This window comes from Pseudopodoces humilis, chromosome 8 (assembly GCF_049639895.1).
Source record: "Pseudopodoces humilis isolate 2021_Gansu_Grassland_sample_001 chromosome 8, ASM4963989v1, whole genome shotgun sequence".
Lineage (NCBI taxonomy): Eukaryota > Metazoa > Chordata > Aves > Passeriformes > Paridae > Pseudopodoces > Pseudopodoces humilis.
Window position 1 is genome coordinate 19,677,917 of NC_142207.1, and position 9,078 is coordinate 19,686,994.

Here is a 9,078-nt window from a genome sequence, read left to right on the forward strand (position 1 = left end):
CTGTTATCATATTGACAGAAGTGTGTGTTTGGATTGATTGATTTATGTGTGAAAGGGAGTACAGGAGGTATGTCAGTGTGATGATCCTGGTCAGTGTAAGCATATCAACAAAAATTGCTTCGATTTTCTCATTTGGCTTTCATAACATTGAAGCATTGTTCTGATTTATTTCCTTTCATGTATATTATCCTGAAATATTAATGTATTTTGCTTAATAGTTCATAACATATCCTGTTCTTAATATTTTATAAAAGTAAAGACTTTAAATCCTGTTAGGAAGAAGAAAATTTCTTAGACGGTGTGTAATATATTATACAGTTTTCAGCAGATGGGAGAGAAAAAGATGAAGCTCAACAAGGGATTTTAGTAGATTTCTTCTGTAGGCCTTAATGGCACTAGAAACTGGTTCTTGCTAAGGACAATTTCTGCCTTTCAGTTATGGCAGCTTAAAAACTCGTCTCTGTACCAAAAAAAAATCGGGCAGGGAGCTTTTGGAGATTAGCCCCTTTCATTTGGTAATTTTAATGTGCTTCTGACTTAAACATTTACATCACTTTAGTAACATAAAGGGACCTTAGAATAGGAGTAAATTGCAGCCATCTTAAATTTGCCCTCAGCGTGACCTCCCTCACCCATACACTGTAAGAGTTGTGGAAAGGGCTTTTGTGTGCTAAAGGTCTTTCAAGTGGCCCCTATCAGACTATCCAAGGACTTGTTGTTACTTAGAAGCTTATAAAATGTGGTTATAAATGATGTGAAACTGGGTGCTACTATCCATTTTACACCATATTAAAATTGATGTGAAAATGGGATTTAAGTACCAATTAAAAAATTTAATCTTTAAAAATATTATAGTTGCATGTTTATCCCCTTCTATTCTAAGATTTGTAATTATATAGGAATATTGCTTTTTTGTTGTAAAATAGCAATGAGATACATAAGTCTACCATAGTCTTATTTCTAATTCCTTTTTTCATGGTCTCAACAAAGAAAGAGAATTTGGAGAGACAGCCAGACTCTGGCATTTTTAAGTCTTCAGGTTAACCAGATAAATATAGTGCGTACAATTGGAAATAAAGCCATATGGCACAAAAGTGTCCTCCTAAATGGGTAAACAGTTGTAGTACCAATGTATGCACAAGACATGGCACATACTAAACTTATCCTTCTATCCATCCTGCTTTTAACTCTGACAACAAAATGTGAGAAGTAATGTCAGTTTTGTTGTTAACACTAGAAATACATTTCGATAACACACCTTGTCTTTAGCAGTACTCACCCTAGGAGGAGTTGTAGCAGAATGCATACTTAACAGAAACTGTTTCTGCTTGACAACAAAGCAGTTCTTCCAAACTGACAAAAGTAGCACAAGATGCTGTGAAAACCAAAAGGTAGGGAACATCCTTCTGGGCCGGAGTTAAGATTACAGAACTCAGTGAGAGGCTTGGTGTCTCATTTGTGATGGGCACTGGAACAGATAAGGGAAAACGTTGACAATTCATAATAATAGAGCACTGTGTCTTTAAATACACAGGCTGATGCCTAACTCATCTTAATAGATTTGTCAAGAGTTACTGGTTATTATTTTATTACATATATAAATCCAAGGTCAGCCAGAACAGTAAATCTATACATTTTGTTATCACGGAACGGTTTATTGTAGTACTCATACTGTGATGCTAAAGGACATAGGAGCAGATAAGTGAAAAGCATATCTTGAAGTAATGTTTCCAGAAACCAGGTTACATATTATTGATCAAGCCAGTAATAGATAAATCCCTTGCTTTTGTTTGTCAGGCTTATTTTTTTATTAAATTACAGAGAGATATTATTTTTTCAGTAATTTAACTAGGATTTTATAATATAGTTGGCAAATGGAGATGGCAAGTAGGTAGATCAACATGTGTGCTTTTTTCTGCAAAAGATCCAAACCTCAGTTTCTGACCATTACCATTGAAAATCTCATCTCAATCTCTAAGTGAAGTAGTATCACCACAACAAAGACTGGATGTCATCCATTGGGCAGTTCAGTGCAGGGAGGCAGGCTGGCCTGTCACAGCTGTTTCTAAAAATTGTTGTGCTGCTGATCATGGCAAATCTCTGATGAAGACCTATCCAAAACTGGAATAGTAGAGCTGGGGGGCCCATGCCATCTATTGCACTGGTGGAGGTGGTTGAGGCCAGGACAGGGGTAGCCAAATCTTGAGGTACTGGTGGAAGTGATCCTCAAAAAGCTGGATGCTGGAGTACTGCATCACAGTACAGCTGAGAAATGGTGATGTAGAGATGCTACATTGGGGCCCTTAGCAAAGGGAAAGGAATGGACAGGAGGTACTTCCACTAAATTGTGTGACATGGTTTATTTAGTGATTTTTTGTTTTGCTGCTGCTCCCTGTTATAAGCAATAAATTAACACAGTTCCTCAACTGGAGAGATTACGTGAAGACTTCTACAACAAAATGGCTCTTACTGAGATTGCAAAGTCTTTGAAACAGAAACTTTTAGTTTTATAATTTCTCTTACCCCAGGAATGAGCATTCAGTTCTTGTTCTGTAGGATTAGTTTGATGGAAGTTTACATCCAAATTCAAAGGTAAGTGCTGTACTTAATGCAGACACAGACTTTATTTTATTAAATTGACCTGTTAGAAATTAAGTTTTGAAAGAAAACCAAAATGCAAGGCTTCATAAAACTGTATTTGTGTTACACTCTCCGGCATCTCAACTCAGTACAGATTTACAGCTGAATTCCAACTGGAAATTGGTATTGATTGATTACGTTGCTCATTTAACATTCCAGCGTGCTGCAATGATAGTGCAACGGACCATGATAAAATGGGATGTGATCTAACAGGACATGACCGATGGGATGAGAGCAAAACGCTGGGTTTGCTAGTAGTGCTGTGCAGTAGCTCAGATTGGCATCTTGTGTGCTTTGATTGTTCATTTCATTCTACTGCCATCCTACTGAGTTGAACATTTTAAAAGACAACAGTGTTTTCCATCTGTAAGTCGTGGAAAGACAGATGGATGTGGAGATCTCCACCTACAACTCCTTGACTGAATGCCACTGCCCACTTAGTGGTAGAGAAATCCCTCCTGGAAAATTAGAATGTCTTTAAATATATTATATTGTGACATGATTTTTTAATATGGGAACTTGTAGATATTTTAATTTTTTAACGAATGCAAGTAAAACAAACTGGTTATTATCAACATAGCTGCTATATTATAAACACTGCTTCTGTTACACTGAAGTTAATCCCCAGTCCTGTTACAAGAAACTCATCCTTATTAAAGTAACATTAAGAGCTTCTTTTTATTGATCTGCTCCTTTCACTTAATGATAGGAACTTACTGATGTTTTAGTAATAACCTTGCAAGCTTTATCTCATTTTACTTCAATATGTGTTACAGATAGATGCTATGGAAACTAACTTAGCATAAACATTTTGCAGATGTCTTTAAAGGTTAAGGAAAAAAAGGTTTAGTTGCACTGCATGTTAACAAAGATGGCTGAAAAACTGCAAGATAAAAGAGAGCCTCGAGTATGAACATCAAAGAATTGTTAATGACAAGAAATACCATTAGGGTTAGCATCCCTTTTGTTTCAGCCCCCTCACACCTGCAGTGTGTTGCAGATTCTGTCTTTGTTGGCACATCTGAATTACTTCCATTAGCATTTATAGAAAAGTGGCTGCAAAACAACAGAAATGTACTCCTGGTTTTCTCTGTTGCTCCAAAAAAAGTAAGATACTAGGTTCTCTATGGGTTTCCTTCAAGGTACAGTATCTTATTGTAAAGGAGACTATAGACCCAGGATTCTGTTGATTGCAAATGAGCTAGGTTGAAAGGAGAGGGGAGCTTTTGATACTGCTAGAGAACTAATATAAGCAACTACAAGAAGCACACATAAGAAGCTCAGACATTAGCAATAGCAAAATCAGAGCGTGAAATTCAGATTAGCCCTCCACAGGCTGTGAGAGGGAGGGGGTATTGGAAGACTTGGCATGGCTAAAGGTGTAACCTGTTTCATTTGGCCCCTGAAAATTTTTAACAGATGGTGGGACCAGCTGTCTTTTTCAGCCATTTAATAAACTCTTCGGTGGTAACAGTTTGGGAAGTGGGGGGTTTTGAGTTTTAGGCCAGAGGAAAAAATAAAGAAATCTGTCCCAATTGTCTTTGCCAAATAGAGAAGTCTGGAAACATTATGGAAAGTTAAAGTGAAAAATCTAATTGACGATACTGTCCTGATTATACATTTCAATAGAAGAGAAAAAAAAAAAAAGAACTGCCTGTGCCCAAGTGGACCAGTGCATTAGAAAAATGCCTATTATGTTGTTATCTTTATCTGTCATTTTAATTTCAGCTCTTGCAAAGAGGCACATAATGAGAAATTTTAAATTAACTGTAGAATGAGAAACTGTTTTACTTTTTGAGACATGATACTATGTTAAAGAAACAGGCAGGATGATTCCTATATTAAAAACAAAAAATACCTTTTGGATAAAAGGTTTACACAGTCTGCCTAGGTGAGTACAGCAGTTGCTGGACTTGCATAACTGTGTTATAAAATGACAATAAACTGCTGTTTGAGAAACATACTATGTTGAGCCTCTAGTAAAAACCTTAGTGATATGTGGGATTTTATTTATTATGAGAGTTTAAAAAACCAAAAAAGGATTCACTGCAAGTGTATTTCTTCAGTTAAATTAATTTTTTTGAATTAACATTTCCAACACAACACTTAAATGGCAACTTTCAATTATATGAGATGTTTTATTTAAAAAGCATGTCTAGTGTCTTTGAACAGAACAGTTATTTTTGCACATTTACATGTTACCCAGCTGAGCAGCCAACCCTTCCATTTGACAAGGGCTTTGTTCTGCCTACAGGCCTATTATAAGCCCTAGATTGTTTGCCCTTAATAAATTGCAACAATAAGACAGAAACCTCTTTCAGGTTAAGAGAAATAAAACACATTGCCTACATAGCAAAGCATATGAAGTTTAATAATGACAACAGAAACATATCTACTAAATCTCATTTACTTTGCTCCCGGATCATTACGGTTAAGATAGTACAAAAAGGTTAGCATCTTTCCATGCATCAAACAAAAGATTAAAGAAAACAAGAGTGGGACAAAGCAACTCTAGCTACAGAACGTTTTTTTCTTCACAATATAAAATCACACTGAATGCTATGTAAAGAGACTAATGAGAGCTAAAAAGAAAGAAATATGAAAATGATTAAATGTTGAGCAAGAAAATGTCTTTAACTGAAACTAAGCATGATTTCATATTATCAAAAGGAAGAAAAAAGTGCAAATTATTTAAATTGAAGAATTTATACTATTCTCCAATGTGTTGGTTTGTGTCTGCTTGTGTGTGCCTTTCAGGCTCTCCACTGAAACATAAAGCCCTACCAATTTTGCTTTTGTAACAGTTAATGAGCATTCTTCTGTGGCTCAAGTGTTGGTGGAGAACTTGTGATCTTAAACAAAATTGTTAAGCCCTATTTCTGAGGCCCCATTGGTAACAGTCAGCTGTCAGCTGTGTTGTGTTTGCTGAGGTTGTTAGAGATGGCTACCTTTGTTGAACCTAGATCTGCATGGTTTTTACACTTAAGCTGGAAATTCCCAATGTTTTTTAAAGTACATCTGCACATTATGGAGAAAATAGGAGGCAAAAAGGACAACTTTCTGAATTCCCTGTGCAACAGTACAATTGAAGAAGATGAGCATACCTGTTATTAAACCACTAGGTATAAGCCACTTGAATGAGTTTTCTCTATTAGAAACTCATTATTAACTCACTACAGCCCTTTCAGAAAGAAATTCCAGTCACTGTTCTTTTTATAGTTTTTTAATTATGTTTTTAATTTGCATGTGGAAGTTCTGAGAATGTATTTCTTTCCTTTGATTCTAAGAGAAGTACATACACATAGTACTTGAAAATGTTGCTGACAGCCTAGAAGAGATACAAACTTTCAAAGGAAATAGTGTTTATGACAGGTATTGATTCAATGGCATTAAAGGCTATCTTTCTTTCTTTTAAAATATTTTTGAGCTATGGACAATACTCTGAGGACTGATAGGTATTTTCTTGGGAAATTTTGGTATTTCCTACTGAAATTCCTGTTGCCATTTCTGCTCAATCACAACAGGCAGGAAACATAGTCATGTTTTTTCTCTCTGTCTTCTTTCGTGTTAAAAGAATTTGAGGTGGATTCTTCATTGATTGCCACAGTGCAGTGATAAGGTGCCAGCTTCACTGCTTCTTCCAACTGCTGCATGGACCCAAATGGAGAACACATGATTTGTTATTTCTGAGAGGGCAAACCTTGTTTGTTTCACCCTGTGGCTTCCTACAGTGCTAATCTCTGTTGTATCCAATTTCTGGGTGACATTTGGAAGAGGATTTTTCAAAGGATGGACATGAAGAGAGAAGTATTAATGGTCTTTCATAAGGGAATTAATGGACTTGGGAACAGTGGAGTAGAAAATTTCTATGAGAGGGACTTAGAAGAAAAGAGAGGAAGCTACAGGAGACAAGAAGAAAAAAGACATGAACCATTAGGTTTCATGGTAGAGGCAACATTTAGTAAATTTTGAAGATTTTTCTCATCATATACTATAATAAAGCATTAAATCATCTTGCAGAGCATCTTAAAATGTATGTAATACCTATAGTAGAAAACCACTTTAAGATGTTTTGGAAGCTTCTTGAAAAGATATGTGGTACAGTTACTGCAACTACAGATAGGTTTGTTTAGGACAAAATTACAAATGGATAAGTAATTCGAATTACAAAAGTAAAGGCAAATAAAATGTTCCAGGTATAAAATTCCTACCTCTCCTACAACAGGAAATTGCTATAATACTGCAATCTGTATCTTAAGATCTGGTTCCTCTTTCAAAGATCAGAAGAAAAAATCTTCGATTTTTGATGGTTCAAAGTAAAATTTTTTTTCCTAGGCCTTCAGTACGTCATCAGTATCAAATTTTTAAAGGATTATTTTATAATCATTATCTTATATCTTATTGTAAGCTTTGGAAAAAGTATTTTCTGTCGTAAGTTTACAGAAAATGTCAGCACAAGAAAAAAGAATCTAGAATTATTAATTTTAAAAAAATATTAATTGTTCAATATGCTAGAAATTTAGTAGATTTAACTTCAGAAAGATAGACTACCAAGCAGGTGATAAATATCACAAGTAGGTGATATATAGTATATATTATCAGCAAATATTTCTCCAGGTGTCTCTCTATAAACACACTACTAGATGGTGTGATGGAAATACCTTTTCTTTGATTCAGCCATCATTTTTATAAGTATATTGGAGCAAAAATAGTGGTAATCCTTCATCTGAGGAGATTGTGTTCTTTCTTCTCTTCATGGTGAAAATGATGTAGTCTAGAAATAACTTTTCTCCTTTTACTGGAGTTCATTACATTGCAAGAAATTATTTGCTTCTTTAGACAAACTACATGGAGATGGATATCACTGACATTTATATTTCACTTTCAAATTCAACAGAGCAAGAGATACCAGAAAAATAGCCAAAGATCAAAATATATCACTTCAATTTCTCCAGATCAATCTTGTAAAAACCCTTGCTTTTCTCAAATATCTAAATATAGACGCTATTATTTTCTCCGTATATAAAGATCGCAGATGTTTACACCCATTTACAGTTAAATACATAATCTGTCTGCTTAGCCAGACTAAACCTGGGTACTTTTATTAAAATCACATTGGTTTTGGTTTTGACAAAATAATTAATCAGTAGCTGGAAAATTCTGTTTACCAATAGCTCACATACACTCTTGAGAGACAGGAATACAAACTTGTTCTCAACTTGTTCCCTTCCCTATGAGTCTTCATTTACCTCTTTGTATATCAGTGTATATTGGTAAATGACAACAACAAAACCTGGATTGAATTTAGAACATGAAGGAAGGATGCTGAACAAGGGTTAGATAGAAATAATTGTCCATGTCCTCTAAATTCTTCGAAATGGTCAAGAGCAAAAATACCCCAAACTTCTGTTCCTCTTTTGTACTCTCCAGACTTCCATCATGTGAACATGCCGGTTACCTCATAAATAATGCCTGTAAGACTGTTAGAGGGAACCAGCCAAACATGAGTCAACAAGTTGCTGGTAAGGGAAAAAACAGTGTCCCAAAACTTAGCTGACCCAGCAATAGAGTTGTGTGTTTGTGCCTCGTGTATTTGCAGAGTTTGATCATATACAGTAGTACAAGGATTCACTGGAAAAAGCTGGTGGACACTGACTGAGGGGAATAGAAAACTGGCATGGAAAGAGGGTCTACTTGAGGTGAAGGAAAATTAGTTCTTCTAACTGCTCCCATGTGTGAGATCAAGGAAATACAGATGATAGCATTACTTAATTCCCAAAGCTCTTTCAGGAGCAAAGCTTGCAGATCTGTCTGCAGGGGAGGTCATCACCACGGAGAGTGGTTATTTTGATGATTGGCAAGTGAAGCTAGCACCTTGGATAGAATTCTGTAGTGAAGAGTTTATTAAAGCAGAGAAAGGATGGGCTGTAAGATAAGGAAGTATCTAGTTATTTCTGCTCAGTGTGTTCAGTGTTAGAGTTACAGAAGCATGTCTGGTTGTTAAGTACAGCTCACCTAATGTGTATTTCGTCTTTGTAAAGCAAAGGTGTTGGGCTGTGGTTTTTTTACTTACCATATGCTCTAATCATTGTCCACCAGGAAGAGTAGAAATATAGGTGTTGTGGGTGTGTTGGCTCTTTGCTTTATTGGCATAGGCAGCATGTTTGTCTCCTCATTGCTTCCATAGTCTCACTGTTGCCCCTCTGCATGTCCAAGGTTATCTGGGTTTTACTCTGTCTTTATTCTGTCTGTAAGATCAACAACTGCTCATAATTCGGAAGTTGCTAAAAGAGTGTACAAGTGTCAGAAGAGACTGATGTGAAATCGGGGAGATGGGAGTGCTATAGAAAAAGTGTTTGGATTTTGCAAGGGAAACGAGGTGGAACATCGTATTATTTGTGTGCTTCTGCTCGTCAATCCAACTCCATGCTCTTCAGT